The following is a 24187-nucleotide window of genomic DNA, read 5'->3' on the forward strand; positions in this document are numbered from 1 at the left end:
CCAACTGTAGGCTAATATAAGTGGTCTGAGCACATTTAAGGTAGGCTAGGCTAAGGTAGGATATGTGGTAGGTTAGGTGTATTAAGTGTATTTTCAACGTACGGTATTTTCAACTTAAACGATATATGTATCAGGATGTAACTCTGTTGTAAATCAGGAAGCATCTATGTGTAATAAGTCAGCTAAAGATGTGAAGAAAAATAAAGCAAGGAAGGGAGATAATCTAGGAGTTGGGGTTGCAGTCTTTTTGGTGATGTCATTAGGGAAGACATTCTTTTTTTTTTTTTTTTTTTTTTTTTTTTTTTTTTTTTTTTTTTTTTTTTTTTTTATTAAAGAGAGAGTGAGAGAGGAGGGAGAGAGAGAGAGAATATTCTTTTTAATATTTATTTTTCAGTTCTCAGCGGACACAACATCTTTGTTGGTATGTGGTGCTGAGGATCGAACCCGGGCCGCACGCATGCCAGGCGAGCGCGCTACCGCTTGAGCCACATCCCCAGCCCAGGGAAGACATTCTTGATGGTATCATTTAGACAAAGTCCTGAATGAAATGAGGGGGAGCCATAGTGTGATAGAGAATATTCTCAAAGAAAAAATCCAGCACAAAGGCACTGGAGGGTAGAATGTGCCTGAAGGATCACTGTATAGGCTAGAGTGTGAGAGTAGATGAGGTCAAACAGGCCAGGTGCTTGTAGGGGTTCATGGGCCATGATGAAGACCTTTGGCCTTTTTCCTGAGTGAAGGAGAAGTTGCCTGTTTTAAGCAAAGGAGGAACATTATCTGGTGACAGTGGAGGAGTTGAGTAGAAAATGCTGGGTTCTATCCTAGAGGGTTTATCATATTAAGCTACAGGACCCGGTCGGGTCCTCCAGGGCGCTGAGACTCTGCAAACCTTCCAACATGGTAGCCCCTGCCTGAGTGGGCCCCATACTTTTGCACTGGACGGTTTCTCACAAGCAGGGAGTAGAGATGTTGACTTCTTGGATCACCCAGCTGGTGCAGAGATAACTATGGACCCTGAGACAGCTTGGGGCTCCTGCTGTGGGATGGAGGCAATGGGAAATCTCCCAGACCACTCCTTTCTCCACCCATGCCCACCCAGGGCCCAGGGTTTGCCCTAGAACAGCTCAGAGACCAAAAAGTGATGTTCCATAAGGAACTCTGAGTAAGGAGAGATCACTTGGATTTTGACAGGGGGACAAATAACCTAAAACCCTTGTTAATGATCAGAGTGACCAGGAAGTGTCAAAGAGGCTCTTGCTCCAGGTATTTCCTTCCCTTTGGCTCTGTATGCTGCCACATATATGACAATTTGAACCGTGGTTAGTATCTTGGGACCTCAGGGACAGTCAACAGAGTCAGAGACTCCAATCTGGTGGCCCACCATTGCTGAGCTCCAGAACTAACACCAGAACTAACCCCAGTCTGGTTGGGAGAGGAAAATAATCTGTTCAATCTACTGATATTTGACAAAAAGATTTCTGATAACTTTCATCTGACAGACCTTAGGTAAACGGTGATAAGGTAGGGATATCAGGGAGCTGAGACATTCATGTACATGTGTGTATCATTGTCCCTAATACCAGTGGCAAGCTCAGTTAATATGCTAGGAGGACTCATAAGACCCAGCGTATGGTTGTATTCACGAATACTTTTTATTACAGAAAAAAATACAGAGCAACATTAGCAAAGAGATATGGTGCACAGGGCCAAGTTTTGGGGAGATTAGGCACAAGTTCCCAAGGGTCCTCTCCCAGTTGACTCATAGGATGTGCTCAGTTCTCCCAGTTGACTCATAGGATGTGCTCAGTTCTCCTAGTAATGGGGTTGTGACAACATGTGAAATGTCGCCAACCATGGAAGCTCATCAGAAACACAGGGGCCAGGGTTTTGGGGGTGGCTGGTCACAGAGACCCCCCTGCCTATCACACTGCCCCTTATCCAAATTTGACTCCCAGAAGGAAAGCAGGTGTTCAGCATGAACCGCATTCCTTGTGCAAATAGTTGAGGCATAGCGAGTCATCCTTACCTTTTAGAGAGTGGTGGGAATACTGAAATGTAAGTTCCAGATAGCAGTCAGAACCAGCCTTGAAGCAGGCCTTTCCAAGGATAGCGGTTCAGATCTGCCATGTTCACTCTTTCCTGCACTGTATGCAACACTAAATAGATACTCAGTTTTAGCCAAGGTCTCTGGATGGCAAGATAATTATGGAGAATCAGTTTTCTTAACTTCTTTTCTTTACACTCTTCATGTTTTATTGAATCTGGATTCAGGATGATTGGTCATGATTGTTGTGCATGATTTTGGGGGTTTCCTCCTTGTGAAATTTTTGAGGTGGCAGACTTGACATTTTACTTTAAATTCATCTTGTTGATACTTTTCTTGACTGAAAATCTAAGGGGAAATAAATACTGGACAAATAATAAAGAATAAAAAAATAATATTATTGGTCAAACTTGGGCCTCTGTTAACTTGTCCATAATCACTGTACCTCTGATTTGACATTAGATCTGGAGCTCTGTTAACCATTCCACCATCAATGCTACTCTCCTATTCCCTTACAGCCATGCCTCCATTAACTTGTCCATGCCCCTTGTCTGACTTTGAACTGGTGTGTTTAACTACTTAACCATCAAGATCCTCTCTGGTATGAGCCTGAAGGTGGGCTTTTATTAATTATTATCCAGCTAGTCAATTACCACTGGTCAAGTCTCAAAACAGGGCTTCTATATGATAGTCCACTAGCAACTGTCCTCTGAACTGACCTCAAACTTAGGCTTCTTTTAGTTATTTTGTGAGCAATGTCCTTTTGCTCTGAGGATCCTCAATCCTGACTTTGAATCTGAGGCTCTATTAGTTATTTCACTATCAGTCCTCTTATGGTGTCAATTCTATCAACACCTCTATATTAACACTTGGACCATTAATAACTGGTGTCATCCACAATTAAGCCCAGGCCTCTTAACTATTTTAACATCACTCTTTTGACGTAAAATCTGGGCATTTCCTTTCTCTTTCTTTCTTCCTTCCTTCCTTCCCTCCCTCCCTCCTTTCTCTCTCTGCCCCCCTCTTCCTTCCCTTCATTCTTCCATTTCTTTTCTTCCTTTTTTTTCTTTCTGTACCAGGAATTGAACTCAGAGGTGCTTAGCCACTGAGCCACATCCCCAGCCCTTTTTATTCATTTTTGGTGATTGTTTGTTTGTACCAGGGATTGAACCCAGGGGCAATTAACCACTGAATCACATACCCTTTATATTTTATTTTGAGACAGGATCTCACTAAGTTTCTTAGAGTTTCACTAAGTTGTTGAGGCTGGCTTGAACTTTAGATCCTCCTGCCTCAGCCTCCAAAGTTGCTGGTGTTATAGGCATGCATCACCATGCCAGGCCTTTGGGCATTTCTTAATGTTTCCTCAACTGATACCTATCTATTATGACCTCAAACCCAGGTATTTTAAAGACTACCACCATGAGTGTCCATCTGGCCTCTGCTTAAACCTGGGCCTCTATTAATGCTCCCACCAACTTTTATTTTATTTATTTATTTATTTTTTGGCATTGGGGATTGAATCCAGGGATCCTGTACCACTAAGTGACTTCCTTGCCTTTTTAAATTTTTGTTTTGTGAGGGTCTCACTAAGTTGCTGAGAATGGCCTTGAACTTGTGATCATCCTGCCTCAGCCTCCTGAGCTGCTGAGATTACAGTCCTATGCCTCCATGCCTGGCAATGCTTCCAGCATCAAAACCCCTAATTTCACTTTAAACATTTATTTTTTAGTTGTAGGTGGACACAATATCTTTATTTTTATGTGGTTCTGAGGATTGAACCCAGTGCCCCATGCATGCTAGGCAAGCGCTCTACCTCTGAGCCACCCTAATTTTATTTTAAACCTGAGTTTTTAAAAAACTCTTCTGTCAGAGTTTAAAACTCTAAACTCTAAACTCCAGTTTGGGACTCTATTTATGATTCCACCATCAATAACTCTTTGCCATCCAGGCATGATGATGCATGCTTCGCAATCCCAGCTACTCAAGAGACTGAGGCAGGAGGACCTCAAGTTCAAGGTCAGCCTGGGCAACTTAGCAAGATCATGTCTCAAAAAAGGATAGGGTGTAGCCCAGTGATAGAGAACCCCTGGCTTCCATCGCCAGTATGGGGGGCTTTTTGCCAGACCCTTGAATCCAGTCCTCAGTGAATTCATGGTAAGTGCTCCTCAGGTCTGATACCTGAATTTGAGCCTCTGTTAACTTTTCCACCGTTAGGCTTGGAATGTAGCTCAGTGGTCGAGGGCTTGCCTAGCAGGTGCCAAGTCCTGAATTCATTCCCCAGCAATGCAAAAAAGAAAAAAAAAAAAAGAAAAAGAAAGAAAAAAAAAAACTTTTCTGCACTCTGTGCTCTTCGGGCCTTGACCTCAGTAAACTAGTCCACTATTTATACCCTCTGATCTTGCCTCAAACTCTGGCCTTTATTTAATATTCCTCTATAACCTCTGCCTTGATCTGATATTGAACCTTGGGCACTGGTTACACTTGCAGTATCAATTCCCTATGGGCAGGCCTCAGACTTGTGTGCTTATTAACTATGCCATGGTCATTTCCCCCTGTTCTGACCTTGAACCTGAACTTCTGCAAACTATTCCATCATTAGAACCCCTCTGGCCTCCTCTAAAACTGAAATTCTGGCAGACAATTCTTTTTTCTGACCTTCAGCCTGGGCTTCTGATTAATATCCTAGCACCAATTGGGCCTCTGCTTTAGCTGGATCTTTCTGAACTCTAAAACCATGAAGGCATCTCTGGTCTAATTTTGAACCCAGAGTCTATTAGCTTTGTCTCTATCAAACCCCCCCCCCCACCCTTGATCTGAATTTTCACATGGACAGCTCTTAACTAAACCAGCATGACAGGCCCTTCATTCATCAAAAACCCAGGGCTTCGGTTGGCTATTCCACCCCTGGTACCCTCTGCCCCAACTTCAAATCTAGGCTTCTCTAAACTATTCCACCATTTTTGGCCCTCTGGTCTGACCCTGAATTGCAACTTCTTTTAACTTCTAACATCAAGTCCTTTGTTCTTATTTTGAACTATCCCCACCTCTCTGTTTTGACCTCTTCTGTTACCAAACCCACCATTAGTATACTAGTCTACCTTAAAAAACAAATGTCTGTTTACCATTAAATCATCCATGCTCTTCTGACATGGCCTTGAAATCAGGCCTTAATTTGATAATCTAGTTTAAAGGCCCTTCTGGTTGCAAATCAAACCCAGATCTCTATTAATTTTTCACTCAAGAATGCCGCACAGGGTGGGCTGGGCTTGTGGCTCAGCAGCAGAGCACTTGCCTAGCATGTTAGAAGCCCTGGGTTCGATCCTCAGCACCACATAAAATAAATAAATAAATAAAGGTATTGTGTCCAACTTAAAAAAAAATATATATATATATATATGTGTGTGTGTGTGTGTGTGTGTGTGTTTAAAAAAAGAATGCCACACTGATCACACTTGGAGTTCTTTTTAACTATTCAACCTTTAGTCCCCTCAGGTCTTACTTTGAACAGACCATTTTAACTGTTAAACCATCAGTGCTCCATTGGTCTGACCTCAAGTGTGGTTCACTATTAACCACTACAGCATCAATGACCTTCTTGCCTGTTTTCTTTTTTTTTTTTTTTTAAAGAGAGAGTGAGAGAGAGAATTTTTAATATCTATTTTTAGTTTTTGGTGGACACAACATCTTTGTTGGTATGTGGTGCTGAGGATCGAACCTGGGCCGCACGCATGCCAGGCGAGCGCGCTACCGCTTGAGCCACATCCCCAGCCCTCTTGCTTGTTTTCAAACTGAGATTCCCTTTCAAAGTTATTTCACCTTCAATGTCATCCTGGTTCTTTTTTTTTAACTCTTTTTTTTTTAAGTGAGAGAGGAGAGAATTTTTAATATTTATTTTTTAGTTGGCGGACACAACATCTTTGTTGGTATGTGGTGCTAAGGATCGAACCCGGGCCGCACTCATGCCAGGCAAGCACGCTACTGCTTGAGCCACATCCCCAGCCCCTTAACTCTTTTAAAAAAAAAAAAACATTTATTTTTTTAGGTGTAGATGGACACAACACAATGCCTTTATTTTTATGTGGTGCTGAGGATTGAACCTGGGTTCTGCCCATGTTAGGCGAGCGCTCTACTGCTGAGCCACAATCCTAGCCCATCATCCTGATTCTTTTTTTTTTTTTTTTAGAGAGAGAGAGAGAATTTTTTAATATTTATTTTTCAGTTTTCGGTGGACACAACATCTTTATTTTATTTGTATGTGGTGCTGAGGATCGAACCCAGCGCCCCACGAATGCCAGGCAAACGTGTTACTGCTTGAGCCACATCCCCAGCCAGCCCCTCATCCTAGTTCTTAGTGAATGCTCTTCCACTATCCTTACTCCTTACTTTCTGGTCTGATTCTTTTTCTTTCTTTTCTTTTCTGTTTTTTTTACATTTAAAACATTTTTTTTGTTTCTGGGGATTGAATTCAGGGGTTCTCTGCCACTAAACAACATCACCAGCCCTTTTTAATTTTCTTTTAAATTTTGAGTCAGGTCCTCACTAAGTTGCTTAGGTAGGCCTCTAAATTGGAATTTGTCTACCTCAGCCTCCTGAGTTGCTGGGATTACAGGCATGAGCCACCACACCTGGTTTAGTCAGTCCAATTTTTAGCCAGGACTTAAATGCTTACTCTTCCATAATCAAAAATATTTCCTAGCACAGTCAATTAACTCTTGCAAAATCTTTCTGCTCCAGGCTTATCTTCAAACTCAGTTCTTGTTAAATATACCTCCATCAGTTCCCTCTGGTTTAGCCCTGAACTGAATCCTCTGATGCTCCAACACCAGTGCTTTGAGGATCTGCTGTTGAACTTGTTCCATTGTTATTGCTTCCAACACCAGAGTCTGAACTTCCCCAGGTTCTGTTAAATATTCTATAATCTGTTCCCTTCTTGACTGACCTCAAACTCAGATATTCATTTAGTTGTCCTCATCTCTTTTTTTCTGGTCTCACCCTAAACTAGGGCCTCTGTTAACTACTACACCATTCATATCCCTCAAGTCTGAATTCAAGGATTTGTTGATTATTCTATCTGCACTCACACCTCCATCTGTATAATCAAATAGAATAATTGTTAATTAAAATTATTGGTTCCTCCTGTCTGACCTCATATCTGTTCCTCTTTATTCCATGATCAGTGATTTTCTGGTCTCTTATTGAACTGTGTGTATTAATTTTTATCTCATTAATGCCCCTCTTATCTGAACTGTAACCATGATCTCTGTTCATTTTTTCACTATCAACTTCCCCTGATAGTGTTGCCTCAGCCCTGGCCTCTGATAAGGACACCACTCTTTTTTAAAAAAATATTTTTAGTTGTATTATTTATTTATGTGGTGCTGAGAATTGAACCCAGGGCCTCACACATGCTAGGCAGGTGCTTTACCACCAAGCCACAACCCCAACCCAAGGCCACCACTCTTAATGCCCCTCTGACTTGAGCTTAAACAGGGCTTTGATTAGTGAGGTTGCCATCAATACTCTCCTGTTTTAGAGCTCTCATTCACTCACCCTGGCCTAGGTTAACTAGTTCACCATCCATGCCCTATTTTCATTTTTTGTTCTTTTTAGATATATATGGCAGTAGAGTATATTTTGACATATACATACATAGAGTATGGAGTACAACTTTCCATTCTTGTGGTTGTACATGATATGGAGTTACACTGGTCATGTATTCATATATGAACATAGGAAAGTTAAGTCCACTTCACTCTACTTTCTTTCCTATTCCCATCCTCCCTTTCTTCCCTTCCTTCCCCTTTGTCTACTCCAATGAACTTCTGTTCTTCCCTCTCCCCACCCCTTATTGTGTGTTAGCATCTGCATATCAGAGAGAACACTGGCCTTTGTTTTTGGGGGGATTAGCTTATTTCATTTAGCATGATAGTCTCCAGTTCCATTCATTTACTGTCAAATGCCATAATTTCATTCTTTGTAGCTGAGTAATATCCCACTGTGTACCATATTTTCTTTATCCACCATATACTATTTTCTGATCATGAATGTGGGCTACTGTTAAGTATTTCAATAGCCATGCCTCTTTGATAAGATTTCAAACCTAAGTTTATGGTAAATATTACAGCATTAGTAGCATTTTGTTCTAATTTTAAATATAGGAAATGAAAACTAGTGAACTTGTAAGGACTTCAAAGTAGCCACTCCTAGGGAAATAGACTATAGTCAGGATATAATGGGGTGTTCTCAGAAATAAATGTGGATTCTAGTGGAGACACAGACTAGGATGTGTCCCTATTATCTATACCTGACTCTAGGTGACCCCAGGAGTCTCCACATCCTGCTCTGTGTGACCCAAGAAGTGATCATATCCCAGTGTGTATGACCCAGAAAGGTTTGTACCCCAGTGCACATGTAACCAGGAGTGTCCACATTCTAGTCTTGGTTACCAGAAGACTGTTGACTCCCTACTCTGTGTGGTTCTGTAAGTGTCCATACTTCAGGCTGGGACCCCAGAAGTGTTCATATCACAGTTAGCATGACATCAGGAGTATCTAGACCCAGTCTGTCTGGCCCTTGCATTTCCAAACTATAGGCTGTGTGACTCTTGGGGGTCTACTTTCCATTCTGTTACTTCCTAGTGTGACTCTCATAGCATGAAAATCCATTTGTGTGACCCAAGGAGAGTTCACACTCCATTCCCAAAAGAGAGAAGAAATGGATAGATATTCTTTAATTCTGCTGCTGATAATTACATAAATGTAGGTAGGTTCAATTTTTTTAAAAAACCTTAAGGTGGAGGCTGGAGCAAAGCTCAGCAGTACAATACTTGCCTAGCATGTGTGAGACACTGGGTTCGATTCTCAGCACTGCATATAAATAAATAAAATAAATGTCCATCAACAATTAATAAAAAAAGGCCTGGGGGCTGGGGACATAGCTCAGTTGGTAGAGTGCTTGCTTGGCATGCACAAGTCCCTGGGTTCAATCCCCAGCACCACACACACACAAAAAAAAATGCCCAAAGGTGGGGCTGGGAATGTAACTCAGGAGAAGAGCACTCACCTAGCATGTGCAAAGCCCTTGGTTTAACCCTCAGCACTTCAATACCGAAACAAACAAAACCCATAAGGTAACCACAAATTGAATTAAAAGCAAAGATAGAAGCCAGACCTTGGTGGCACACACCTGTAATCCCAGTTACTTGGGAAGCTGAGGCAGGAGGAAGCTTAAAGCTAGCTTGGGCCACTTAGTAAGACCTGTCTCAAATAAAAAGAGCTTGGGATGTAGCTTGGTAGTAGAGTGCTTGCTTAGCATATGTGAGGTCCTGGGTTCACTCCCCAGTACCATGAAAAACAGACACACACAAAACAGGGGTAGAATTTCCAAATCACTTGAAAAGAATGAGAAATAATTCCATACTAAGGAAACATCAAGGAAGTATTTAAAATACTGAAAACATCAAACAAGATGTAATTTAAATTCTGACAATAATTTTGTGTGTGTGTGTGTGTGTGTGTGTGTGTGTGTGTGTGTGTATGTGTGGTACTGGATACTCAGCGCTTTATCACTGAGCTACATCCCCGACCCTTTTTATTTTATTTTCATTTTGAGACAGGTTCTTGCTGAGTTGCCAAGGGTGGACTTCTAATTGCAATCGTCCTGCCCCAGCCCCCCAAGAAGCTAAGAGTACAGGTGTGTGCCACTGCCCTGGCCCAAAAGTATTCTGAATAAAAGCCAGTCCTGGGTTTTCTTGCTTTATCTTACTTGCCTGGTTGTTCTGGGATCAGTTTTAGAGAAGGAAAAGTTTATTTTGTGGCTCGTGGTTTCAGAGGTCTTAGTCCATAGACGGCTGACTCCATTCTTTGGGACCCAAGTGAGGATGAACATCATAGTGGAAGACCGTGGCAGAGGAAAGCAGTTGGGAACATGGCACCAAAGAGCAAAGAAGGAGAGCGGGGTTCAGCTCTATAGAAAAGAGAGCCCGTGACATTCCCTAAGTTCAATTCCTGCATTTTATATTTCATGTTACACCCCTCCAATTTTCTCACGTAAGCTTTATTGACTCAACTATTCTAATATTCAGCTGAGAAGCAAGGTAGCCATTCCACTACTCTGCTTCCCTCAAACTGGCATCATTCTTGGTGAATGCAATGTTAGGTCCAATATTTCACTGGGGCACTTTATTGGGACTTTGCTGGACAGTCATTGGATAGGTTTTCTGGAAGTAGAATTTGAGATGGAGTTTGGAATACAACGACTTTATTAGGGATCAATTCCTTCAAAGGGAAGCAGGAGGAGGCAGGATTGGACAGAGGGAAAGCTGAAGGGCGACACAGGCCACACAAACACTTGGCCAACCCAGTGGGAGATCTCTGGGACAGGGATGGCACAGCAGATGCCTCCTGTTTGAAGGAGACTATATTCCCAGGAAGGGCACAATCACAGGGGGGTGCGCTTGACCCTGCAGCTGGAGAAGACCTTGATGGCACTGACAGTTGGAGGCTGCCTGCGTGCTATATTCCCTGCAGCTGCGCAATGGGCCCTTGAAAAGAGGTCTGGGTAGTGTGTGTCCTTCTCTATCACTGCCAGGAAAGTCGTGGGGAGAGGGGATGAGAAAAGAAATGGATAGCCACTGGGTACTTAATGGGGACCTAGGTACAAAATCTCAATTTTTCCCATTACTACACCACATGGTCCTGGACTAGTCACTTCACTATTCTATGCCTCAGTGCCCTTAAGACTCATTTGAGGGTTGGGAAATAAATTAATTCATTTTTCTGATATATGTTGACTGAGTTGCTACATTTTCCAGGCACTGTGCCGGGGTGTAAGAATGGACAAAATAGATAAAATCATTACCCACAGGGAGTTGACATTCTCCATGATCTTGTAACATCTACCTAGTGACACAGACTAAGAGTAGCAGTGACCACTGGCCTTGCTTGTCATGAATGTGACACACAGTGAACACTTTGGCCTCAATACATATGCAGATAGATGACAGCTTGGTATTATCTGTCACCTGGATCTACATGAGAACCAGAAGGAGGGAGCCACAGTGGGTTCTTGAGCAGGAATACAGAAATAAATATGGAGATTTAGAAGGGCTATGCTAGTGACAGTCAAGAAAAAGAATTTTTACTGCATATCTCCCTGCTCCTCCTCACATGGGTCAAATAAGGTCAAATAAACAGGTAGGCCTAGGCCATTCTGTCTGCTCTGTAATATTTTTATTTTTGATGTGTTTATAGGCAAGTTATTGATTTTTTGTGGATTGGGGATTAAATGTAGGGTGCTTAACCACAGAGCCACATCCCCAGCCAATTTTTTTTTTTTTTTTTGCATTTTACGTAGAGACAGGGTCTCTCTGAGTTGCTTAGGTCCTCATTAAGTTGCTGAGGCTGGCTTTGAATTCATCGTCCTCCTGCCTCAGCCTCCTGAGCCACTTGTGTGTGCCACCATGCCTGGCCATGCTTTCCTATCTTTGGAGGGCATCCACAAATTATTTTGTAATGATTATTAAATGAAAGAATCTCTTTATGATTATTAATAAAGACTAATAAGCACTGTGGGATGTGGTGGTGCAGACCTATAATCCCAGCTACTCAGGAGGCTGAGGCAGGAGGATCGCAAGCTTGGGGCCAGCCTGGGGAACATAGGCACTCTGTCTTAAAATAAAATAAAAAAGGCTGGGGATATAGCTCAGTCATAGAGCATCCTGTATTCAATCAAAACAACAATAACAACAACAACAAAAATCCTCCCAAATAACTAGGACTACAGATGCAAACCACCATACCTAGTTCAGTTGGGAATTCCTTGAAATTAGCTCTGACATTATGTGCTCCTGACTTCTGTTCTTAAGTAAAGTGTCAGTCCATTTTAGAATATGAAAAAGAACAATGAAAAATGAAGCTTTGAGAAGTGAGATTGATTTGCCTTGGTTTATAATGCCCGAGTCTTGGAGGAGCCTAAACAATGTGTTCACATCTGAGAGAAGTTTACTTAATTTTAACGGACCTATTTGCTGATCCTCTTGGTTTACTATTATTGTCTTTGCTTAAATCATGAATGGTTAGCTAGATGCAGTGGTGCAAGCCTGTACCCCAGCAACTCAGGAGGTTGAGGCAGGAGGATTGCAAGTTCAAGGCCAGCTTTGGCAATTTAATAAGACCCTGCCTCAAAATTAAAAATGGAGCTGGATGGGGTGGTGCACACTTGTCATCCCAGCAATTTGGAAGGCTGAGACAGGAGGATCACAAGTTCAAGGCCAGCCTCATTAACGTAGCAAGGCCCTCTGCAACTTATTGACAGCCTGTCTCAAAATAAAAATTAAAAAGGGAATGTAGCTCAGTAGTAAGCACCTCTAGGTTAAATCCCCAGTACCAAAAAATAAATAAAATAAAATGATAAAAAAGGGCTGAGGATGTAGCTCCATGGCAAACTGCCCCTGAGTTCAATCCTCAGCACTCCCATCCAATAAAAAGAATAAAAACATGAATGTTTATTACTTACTTTCTGTTTAATCTGCCTAGAGGGCAAAGACTCTGTGTCTAACTGGAGTAGTTTTCCATGCTTTGTCGTTATCATTTTTGGTGTTGGGGTTCAAACCCAGGGCCTCATACATGCTAAGCATGTGTTCCACCACTTTAGTTTTATCCCAGCCCCAATTTTGAACTTTATATTGGCTTTATGATATCCTTGATTTTGGAGAAAAATATGAAGAACACAATTTTCTTTTTTTTTATTGGTCGTTCAAAACATTACAAAGCTCTTGACATATCATATTTCATACATTTGATTCAAGTGGGTTATGAACTCCCATTTTTACCCTGTATACAGATTGCAGAATCACATCAGAAGAACACAATTTTCTCAAGTAAGTTTTTTAGAATTATGTTGCATTTTCTTTTCTTTTGTTTTCTTTGTGTGTGTGTGTGTGTGCACGCGCGCACACGTGTGCATGTGCATTCATGCATGGTACAGATGAAACCCAAGGCTTTGCAAATGCTAGGCAAGTGCTCTACAGCCACAGCACCAGTCCTAATCATGTTATTTTCTATATGTTTTATTGTCCTTTGGTTAAATAGGAAACTGATACTATGTCTCAGGCACCTATGATCCTGTTTTAATGAAGTGTCCAAATCTCCTGAGATGAAGTTTTTGAATTTTGCCTTACCCAAATCACACCTAAATATTGAAAAAAATAAATTAGATTGATGTTTTAGGATCTCTTCTGTGCCTAGAGTGCCTAGAACTCTCTTTGAGATTTCACCAGGACACTTAGGAAAAAATCATGCTAGGCAAGTGCTTGACCACTGACTTACACCCCAGCCCAACTGATATTCTTGGAATATTATGTGTACTATGTCTCAGTGTTATTATATATTATATATCGAGATATTTCCTCTATAAAAATTTTGTTTATCTACTTTTATAAATCAGAGGTGACATTCACTAGCGTCTTTGAAAATAAACTTGATCAATATCCTTTGTGACATTTTGTCTAAAAATTTTTTTGAATCGCTTAAAACCAGAAACATTTTATCTTACTCTTTCTTTTGATCTGGAATCTAGGTGCAGCTTTGGCTCAGGGTCTCTCACCAGGTTTCATCTGGGGCTGCAGTCATTTGAAGGTTACTGGGGTTGGAAGATTCTGCTTCTAAAAAGTCCCACTCATGTGACTGATGGTTGGTGTTGGCTGTTGGCAGGGGCACTTCAGGTCTCCATGTGGCTTTCAGCCTCCAGGGACCCTCTTTTTCTTTTCTTTTTAAAAATATTTTTAATGGACTTTTATTTTATTTATTTATTTATTTATATGTGGTGCTGAGAATCAAACCCAGTGTCTCACACATGCTAGGCAAGTGCTCTGCTACTGAGCTACAACCACAGCCCTAAGGACTCTCCTTTTCATGTAACCATTTTAACATCCTGGACTTCTTTACATGATAGATGGACTCCAATCTGAGAAGGAGGGAGAAAGGGAAGGAGAGAAAGAACAAGTAGAAGAGATCATATCTAAAGTGGAAACTTCAGTCTTTTATGTATTAATATCTATTCTGGAATAGTCCTGTTTTAGTGTATGAAAACTGGCCCCAAGTGCCATGAAACCAAAGAAAGAGGCATATTGATCAAAGATTGTACAGAGTGCAATTTATTGAGCACTTACTAATAAAAATGTGTTACAGTGGCAGCAAGACCAGTGGATTCCTGTGATTTGGGTCAGGAACCTTTGTGGTGCTGAATGCCAGTGTCCATCATAAAGCTTCAACACATAACACTCTAATGGTTTTGTCTATTTATAGGATGCTGGGAAACTATGAGGGACAAGTCACCACGGTTATTCAGAGGCAGTCATGGTGGTTATGACTAAAGATGACTATAGTCAGGTCAAATGAATCCATTAAATATCCCATCATGCTGGGTGCAGTGGCACATGCCTGTAATCCCAGCAGCTGGGGAGGCTGAGGCAGGAGGATCATGACTTCCAAGCCAGCTACAGCAATGGCAAGGCACTAAGCAACTCAGTGAGAACCTGTCTCTAAATAAAATACAAAATAGGGATGTGGCTCAGTGGTCAAGTGCCTCAGAGTTCAATTCCCAGTTTTATATATATATATATATATATATATATATATATATATATATATATATATATATATATATATATCTCACATCATTTCTGCCATAGTCTATTAGAAGCAAATCACTAAATCCAGTCCACACTCAGAGGAATGGGATTCTGCAAGGGTATACACACCAGGAGATGGAGATAATAAGGGACCATCTTAGAAGCTGCATACCACACTGCCTCTAAAGTATGTGGGGCCTTAGACAAATATGGCCTACATCCATATAAACAATTAAAGTAAAAATACACTATAATATCATAGGTTCATGTTAGATATTATGATTTATTGGTAAAGATTTAGATCAATATGTAGAGAAGAAATATTTATATTTCTCATCTATTCCAGCCACATGAAGACCCTGCATAGTTTTCAAGCTTCATCTCCCCCTTTTCAGGTCCAGGAAAATCATTTTCTTTCTTGTTTGCAGGGGGGTACCTGGGATTGAACTCAGGGGTACTCAACCACTGAGCCACATCCCCAGCCCTATTTTTGTATTTTATTTAGAGATAGGGTCTCACTGAGACGCTTAGTGCCTTGCTAAATTTCTGAGGCTGGCCTCAGCCTCCCGAGCCACTGAGATTACAGGCATGTGCCACTGTACCTGGCTAGAAAAACCATTTTCCATGTCCTTTTTTCTTTTTTTCTTTCTTTCTCCTTCTCTCCTCCTCCTCCTCCTCCTCCTCCTCCTCCTCCTCCTCCTCCTCCTCCTCCTTCTTCTTCTTTTTTTGTGTGTGTATGTTTGTGTGGTACAGGGAACCCAGGGCCTAACACATACTAGGCAAGTGCTCTACCACTGAGCTCTATCACCAGAACTTTTTATTTTATTTTGTTTTATTTTGAGACAGGGTCTCTCTGAGTTGCCCAGGCTGGCCTCAAATATGTGAACCTACTGCCTCACTTCCAAGTAGCTGGTGTGAGCCACTAAGATCAGCTCCATGTTCTTTATTTATGTTCTTCATTGTCAAATATGCTATTTCTGGCTAACTTCATATCTCCTATCACAAAAAGGTAGGAACACTGTTGCTTCTCAGAATGTTTGTATTGTAGATATGTAGATCTTCTTGCCTCTGCAGGTTTAAGTACCATTTATTCAAATTATTTTTACTTTTTTTTTTGAGGTACTGGGAATTGAACCCAGGGCCTTGCACATGCTAGACAAGTACTTTACCATGGAGCTACATCCACAGCCCCCTTAAATTACTTACTGCTGATTACATTATTATGCGTGACTCATCATCCATCAGGTTGCCATGGAAAGTGGCCACCAGTGACTCATAATGTGTTACTGTGCTTCGTTAATAAAGACCACAGAAGCTTTGGAGTATGCCAAAAAAAAAAATGAACAGTACTTAATTCTCTGGTTGTTGTAAATTTACCATCTGAAATTTTATAGCAAAAATGTTTAACAGAACATCTTCTGTATTCTTTTAAACTCTTTAAACAGTAATCACTGTATTCCTAAAATGAAATGTCTTTCAAGGTTGACTGTTCAACTGCTTTACACACAGCACCACCAGTGGGGAGGATTGGCAAGGAGCCCATGGTCCTCACTTTGTACAAAGAATATACATTTCTTATCTGGCATGGCTTTAGCCTGACCTGGGGAATTATTACACTGATGGGAGCTGAGAGAGGACATTGGTTCTAAGGAGTTATGGAGCAATAGTCTTGAAAGTTGTTGGGAGAACATAGTTATGACCCAAAGGATGCCTGATACCATATGTAGAACCTCTGGAGGGAATGACTACCCTGGATAACAGTGGCACAGATACACACAGAAAAAAAAGGCATCTGCCACTACCCCTAACACTTTTGGATGCTCTACACTGGAGATGGCACCTCAATTGGAATACTGATGGGTGAGAGCTGATGCATGGGCCTACACATGCAACTCAAGCTCCAGGGTTCACAGTGATTATTGATAGCCTAGAGTTCTGAAATTGTTTTGTAGATGACTTAAATAAGAGCCACCCAAAATCAGCATATCAGTACCACTCTGAGGCCCAATCTCATGGGATCTAGTGAAAGAAATGCCACACCAGCCAGCAGGAGTGATCTACTTGCCAAGTCACTTTCCCACTACTGGCCATGGAGCTTGAGAAAACCTAAGTATAAATAACAGAGTTCCTAAGGCTTCCATCTGACCTACACATAGGGTAAAGGGCAAGACCACCTCCAACAAGAAGAAATGGGGCTCAGGGACAAATGTGTCCCAGTTCAGATTCAGGGCATCTTACTCATGTGGCACTTGTGGCTCCAACCAGTCAGTTACCAAAAGGGACCATTTTGTGGAAGGTACTCCAAAGCATGTGTTCTGAGGTTTAGGACATAGAGCGGAGGTCCAATTTGAATTGCCTATGCCTTAGGTAGAAATCATACTAGGGATCTGGTAGGGATGGTGTAGCATACTGGTAAAGCACTTATCTAGCATGTGCAAGGCCCTGGGTTCCATCCCAGCACTGAAAAAAAATTCATTTCCGTATCATCTTTCATTAAGAAATTATGAAAGTTAACCTGTAATATATTAGTATGTTTGTTTTGTTTTGTTTTGTTTTGGTACTGGGGACTGAACTCAGGGGCACTAGACCACTGAGCCACATCCCCAGCCCTTTTTTAAAATTTTATTTACAGACAGGGTCTCACTGAGTTGCTTAGAGCCTCACTGTTGCTGAGACTGGCTTTGAACTCTCAATCCTCCCGTCTCAGCCTCCCAAACTACTGGGATTACAGGTGTATGCCACCATGCCCGGCCTTAGTGTGATTTTTTTTTAAATATTTTTTTTTAGTTGTCAATGGACCTTTATTTTACTTATTTATATGTGGTGCTGAGAATTGAATTCAGTGCCTCACACATGTTAGTTAGGCAAGTGCTCTACCACTGAGCCACAACTGCAGCTCCAGTGTGATGTTTTTATAATACATCTGCAAATTCTTTGATATTCCTTTATGTTAGTCAGCTTTCCATTACTATAACAAATAGCTGAGGTACTTTGCCCTTAAACTGAAAAGGTTTATTTTGGCTCACAGTTTGGAGATTTTAGTCTATGTTTGATGTGTTCTGTTCTTTTTTGGGCCTATGACAGCATGTCATGGCAGCAGTGTGTGGCAAAATCATAAAACCATTCACCTCATGGTTGGGACAAGAGAGAGAGAGAGAGAGAGAGAGAGAGAGAGAGAGAGAGAGAGAGAAAGAGAGAGAGAGAGAGAGAGAGAAGGACAAAAAAGAGCAAGAAGGTGCAGGGTCCCACTCTCCTTCAAGGGCATGCCCCCAGTGATCAGAAGACCTCCCATTAGACACCCCTTTTTTGGTACTGGGGGTTGAACCCAGAGATGCTCTGTCACTGAGCTACATTCCCCAGCCTTTTTCATTTTTTATATGGGACAGGGTCTCACTAAGTTGCTGAGGGTATCACAAAGTTGCTGATGCTGGCATTGAATTTGTGATTCTCCTGCCTCAGCCTCCTGAGTTGCTGGGATTATAGATGTGTGCCTTGGTGTCAGGATTAGGACCTACCCCCTCCACCCCCTTTAAAGTTTCTGCCACCTTCCAAAAGCACCAAGCTAAGGATCAAGGCTTTTATACATGAAAATTTGGGGGACCTTCCAGATGCAAACTAAAGCATTCTTCATTCATAAGACTATGCTTCATTTCCCTCCCCTTGAGAGTTAGCTAGATTTAGTAACTCAATTCATATATATATATATATATATATATATATATATTTAATATATATTTTTATTTAAATAATTTTATTTAAATAAATAAATAAATATTTCTTTATTTAAATATTTTTAGTTGTAGATGGACACAATAGATTTATTTATTTTTTATGTGGTGCTGAGGATTGAACCCAGTGCCTCACACATGCAAGGCGCTTTAAGCACTCTACCACTGAGCCACAGCCTCAGCCCCTTAGTAAGTCAATTCTGACAATTAGAATTTCATGAAGAGACAGTGTGAAAACTAACAAGACTACTTGATAAAAGCATTGTTGTTTCTTTCTTGCCCATCCTTAGATCACCTACCCTGGGGGAAGCCAGATGCTGTTTTGTGAGGACACATCAGTCAGCTGTGGATGGGCCCAGGTGGTGAAGAACCCAAGCTTCCTGCCAACAATTATGTTGGCAGACCCTCCTGCCCAAATAAGTCTTCAGATGAGTCCACAGTCCCAACCACATCCTGACTGCCAACCTCCTGAGAATTAGCACCAGAAACAACTAGATAAGACACTTCTGGCTCTCAGAAAATGTGCCAGAGGTCTTCAATTGCTGAGTTTTGGGAATCATTTGTTGCATAGCAATAGATAACTAGTGCAAACACTATTGGTTAAAATTGTTCAATAAAACTTTATAAATTCAGATTTCCAGTCCATGAGTGTCATAAAATATGGAGGATATATTTGACTTTCTTCAGTGGAAGGATCTTCTCATTTAAGTTTGTGAACAGCCATTAATTTTATAGTAGTCCCCTGTATTGAGGAGGATATGTTCCAAGATCCCCATTGGATGACTAAAACCTCAATAGTAAGAATTCTGTAGATACTATGTTCTTTCCTATGTGTATGTACTTATGATAAAGTTTAACTTATGAATTAGGCTAATAAGAGATGAATAATAAAGCAATTCAATATATAATAGTTGTTTAAAACTTATGAATTATTTATTGTTGGAATTTTCCACTTAATATTTTCACACCATGGTTGATCATGGGTAAATAAAACCACAAAAAGCGAAACTGCTTTTCAGAATGGCTGCACCAATTTGCAGTCCCACCAACAAAGTATGAGTATGCCTTTTCCCCCACATCCTTGCCAACACTTACTGTTGTTTGTATTCTTAATAGCTGCCATTCTGACTGGAATGAGATGATATCTTAGAGTAGTTTTGATTTACATTTCTGTAATTGCTAGAGATGTTGAACATTTTTCATATATTTGTTGATTGATTGTATGTCTTCTTCTGAGAAGTGTCTGTTCAGCTCCTTGGCCCATTCATTGATTGGGTTGTTTGGGTTTTTTTGGTGTTAAGTTTTTTTTCAGTTCTTTATATATCCTGAAGATTAGCGCTCTATCTGACATGTGTGTGGCAAAAATTTGCTCCCCAAAATGTAGGCTCTCTTTTTACCTCATTGATTGTTTCTTTTGCTGAGAATAAGCTTTTTAGTTTGAATCCATCCCATTTATTAATTCTTGATTTTATTTCTTATGCTTTAGGAGTCTTGTTAAGGAAGTTGAGGCCTAATCCAAAGTGATGGAGATTAGGGCCTACTTTTTCCTCTATTAGCCACAGGGTCTCTGGTATAATTCCTAGGTCCTTGATCCACTTTGAGTTGAGTTTTGTGCATGGTGAGAGATAGGGAGTTAGTTTCATTTTGCTGCATATGGATTTCCAGTTCTCCCAGCACCATTTGTTGAAGAGGCTATCTTTTCTCCAAGGCATGTTTTCAGCGCCTTTGTCTAGTATGAGATAACTGTATTTATGTGGATTTGTTTCTGTGTCTTCTGTTCTGTACCATTGGTCTACATGTCATTTGACCCAATAATCTCACTCTTCGTTCTATATCCAAAGGACTTAAAATCAGCATACTATAGCAATGCAGCCATATCAATGTTTATAACAGCTCAATTCACAATAGCTAAACTGTGGAAGCAGTTTAGATGCCCTTCAATAGATGAATGGATAAAAAAACTGTGATATATATATATACACAATGGAATGTTACTCAGCATTTAAAAAAGAATAAAATTATGGCATTTACAGATAAATGGATGGAGTTGGAGAATATCATGCTAAGCAAAGTAAGCCAATTCCAAAACACCAAAGGCCAAATGTCTTCTCTGATGAGTGGATGCTGATCCCTAAGTGTAGGGGGGGCATGGGGAAAATGGAAGAACTTTGATTGGGCAAGGGGGAGGGAGGAGAGGGGGTATGGGGACAGGAAAGATGGTGGAATATGATGGACATTATTACCCTAGGTACATGTATGACTGCACAAATGGTGCAACAATACATCGTGTACAATCAGAGAAATGAAGAGTTGTGCTGCAATTATGTATGATGAATCAAAATGCATTCTTCTGTCATATATACCTAATTAAAATTTAATAAATAAATAAATAAATTTTTAGAAAAGTGAAACGGTGAATAAGGGGGGACTATAGTATGTCCTAAATTTTGCTAATCAAAAGAGTGTATCTTTTTTTTTTTAATACAGGGGATTGAACCCAGAGTGATTTTACCAATGAGCCACATCCTCCCCAGCCCTTTTTACTTTTTAAATTTGAGACAAGGTATCAGTGAATTGCTTAAGGCCTTGCTAAATTGCTGCTGAGGCTTATCTTGAACTAGTGATCCTCCTACCTCAGCCTCCCCAGTCACTGAGATTGCAGGTGTGCACCACCATGCCCAGCTAAGTGTGTATCATTTTAAAGACCCCCAACTGCTGCCAAATAATTTTTATTAGCCATGAATTACTGGATATATTTAAAAATATAAAACTATGTTTAGCCGAGTATGATGGTGCACTTCTGTACTCTCAGTGACTTGGGAGGCAGAGGCAGGAGGATTGAAAGTTCAAGGCCAGCTTTAGCAATTTAGTGGGGCCCTAAGCAAATTTTTGACCCTGCCTCAAAATAAAAAATAAAAAGGGCTGAGAATGTGGCTCTGTGGCTAAGCAACCCTGGATTTAATCCCCAGTACCAAAAGAAAAAAAAACTGTATTTAAAAATTATAATTAGAAATTGTAATTAAATTGGCAAACGAGTTATACTTGCTATTCTTCCAGCTAATCTGGTTACGTGTTTATCGGTACATAGACTGCTTCCCATTGACACACTATAAGACTAAGTAAGCATTTACTGGGAGCCTACACAGTGTCATGCCCTGGGAACACAATGGTGCCTAAGATAGGACCTGCCCTGAAGGAGCTGGCACCAATACAGGCAATAAAGTGATTTATGGAAGGGCTGTGAAAATGAGTTGGTACTCTATATGTGTAATATGAAATGAATTGCCTTCTGCCATCATGTATAGCATATTAGAATAAATTTTAAAAAGGCATTGCCCAGACCAATGATTCTGCCCTGTGTTTCAATGCTTGATATTTTATATGTTAAATCTTTAATCCTTTTAGAGTTGATTTTTATACATAGTGAGAGAATTTAATTTTGTTCTGCACGTGGACAGATATCTGTTTTCCCAGTGTTGTTAACTGAAGACTCTCTTTTCCCTGTTATGTCAAAAATCCATTGACTGTAAATCCGTGGGTTTATTTCTGGGTTTTTACTATATTCTTTTGGTTTATATGCTTTTTTAGTTCCACTATCATGCTGTTTTGATCACCACAGTTTTGTAGTATATTTTGAAGTCAGATATTGTGATGCCTCTAACTTTGTTCTTTTTGCTCAAGATTATTTTGGCTCTTCAGGGATTTTTTTTTTTTGATCCTATACAAATTAGGGATCAAAAAAAATTCTTTTTTTCCTGGTTCTGTAAAAAGTCAAGTCATTGGAAATTAAATACAGATTACATTGAATCCATAGTTTGCTTTAGATGCATGGACATTTTAACAATAACTCTTCTGATCCATAAACATGGTATCATTTATTTCCATTTATTTGTGTCTTCTTTAACTTTTTTCATCCATGTTTTATACTTTCCAATGTACAGTTTTCTCACCCTTGGTCAAATTTATTCCTAGGTGTTATTTTTCTGGTAGGTATTATACATGGGATTGTTTTCTTGGTTTCTTTTTTACAAACTTCTTAAGAGCATAAAAACACTAGTAGACTTTTGTATGTCAATTTCATATCCTATAACTTTACTGAATGTGTAAGTTCGAATCATTTATTAGTTCTAAGAGTCTGTTGCTGGAGTCTTTAGGTTTCCTATACACAAGATCAGTTTACTTGGGCTGGGGATGTGGCTCAAGCGGTAGCACACTTGCCTGGCATGCGTGAGGCCCAGATTCGATCCTCAGCACCACATACAAAAAAACCCAGAAGATGTTGTGTCTGCCGAAAGCTTAAAAATAAATATTAAAAAAATTCTCTCTCTCACTCTCTCTTAAAAAAAAAAAAAAGATCAGTTTGCCTGCCAAAAGGAAGTATTTAAGCTCTTCTTTTCCAATTTGGATTTTTAAAAATTTCCTTTTAAATTTCTTAGAATAGAAGTGGAAAGAGTGGATCTTATTTCTTTTTTTAAATACTTATTTTTTAGTTTTAGGAGGACACAATAGGTTTATTTTATTTTTATGTGGTGTTGAGAATCGAACCCAGTGCCCCGCGCATGCCAGGAGAGCACGCTACCACTTGAGCCACATCCCCAGCCCAAGAGTGGATCTTATTTCTGATGTTAGAGGAAAAGCTTTCAACTCTGTTACTGTTGAGTTTAATGTTAGCTACAGACTTGCCATATATACTCTTTATTGTGTTGAGGTGCATTCCTTCTGTACTTCAGTTGGTAAGAGTCTATCACAACAGGATGAATTTTAACAAATAGTTTTTCTACATCTATTTACATGACCATATATATATTTTTTGTTTTTCTTTCTGTTAATGGGGTATAACACATTCATAGGATTGTGTATGTTGCATCCCTAGTACAAATCTCTCTCTATCATGGAGAAAATCCTTTTAATGTACTGTTGAATTTGGTTTGCTACTATTTGTTAAAGATTTTTGTGTCTATGTTCATCAGGAAGGTTGGCCTGTAATTTTCCTTTCTTGTAGTGTCCTGGTCAGGTTTTGAAGTCAAGGTTGTGTTGGCCTCATTGAGTTTGACAACATTCTCTGTCCTTCAGATTTTGGGAAGAGTCTGAGAAATATTGGTAGTAATGATTCTCTAACTATTTGAAGGATTCAACAGTGAAGCCATCCTTTAACAATGTATTCTTGAGGCACTGTAAAAAATTAACAAATTATTTTAGCTATTGTTTTTGAAAATTTTCTCTTTTAACCTTTATACCAAAGATTAAAATATTACAGTATTCTGAAACAAAAAAAAAATGAGTTGCATGGTACTATATAGAAAAGACTGCTGGGTGCTGTGGCGCATGCCTGTAATTCCAGCAGCTCAGGAGGCTGAGGCAGGAGGATCTTGAATTCAAAGCCAGCCTTGGCAAAATCGAGGTGCTAAGCAACTCAGTGAGATCCTATCTCTAAATAAAATACAAAATAGGGCTGGGGATGTGGCTCAGTGGTTGAGTGCCCCTAAGTTTAACCCCTGGTACTAAAAAGAAAAAAAAATAGACTCAGTGTTGGGGTTCTCCAAGACCATACTTAGGTTTGATGATTCACTATCATGACTCAGGACTCAGCATATAGTGGTACTCAAAGCTATGATTTTGTGTGTGTATGTGTGTGTGTGTGTGTGTGTGTGTGTCATTGGCATTGAACCCAGGTGCATTCTACTCAGTCCTTTTTATTTTATTTTGTTTTAAGGCAGAGTCTCACTAAGTTATCAAGGCTGGCCTTGAATTTGAGATACTCCTGCCTCAGCCTTCTGAGTC

General features: G+C 40.2%; 1 long non-coding RNA gene across 1 annotated transcript; it reads left to right on the forward strand.

The window, feature by feature from the left end:
* Window positions 1–502: 502 nt before the first annotated feature.
* LOC144371754 (uncharacterized) lies at window positions 503–19314 on the forward strand. Its single transcript, XR_013431849.1, has 2 exons — window positions 503–12926; window positions 18697–19314. It is a non-coding gene; the product is annotated as an uncharacterized LOC144371754 (long non-coding RNA).
* The last annotated feature ends 4873 nt before the right edge of the window (window positions 19315–24187 follow it).

Source organism: Ictidomys tridecemlineatus, chromosome X (assembly GCF_052094955.1).
Source record: "Ictidomys tridecemlineatus isolate mIctTri1 chromosome X, mIctTri1.hap1, whole genome shotgun sequence".
Lineage (NCBI taxonomy): Eukaryota > Metazoa > Chordata > Mammalia > Rodentia > Sciuridae > Ictidomys > Ictidomys tridecemlineatus.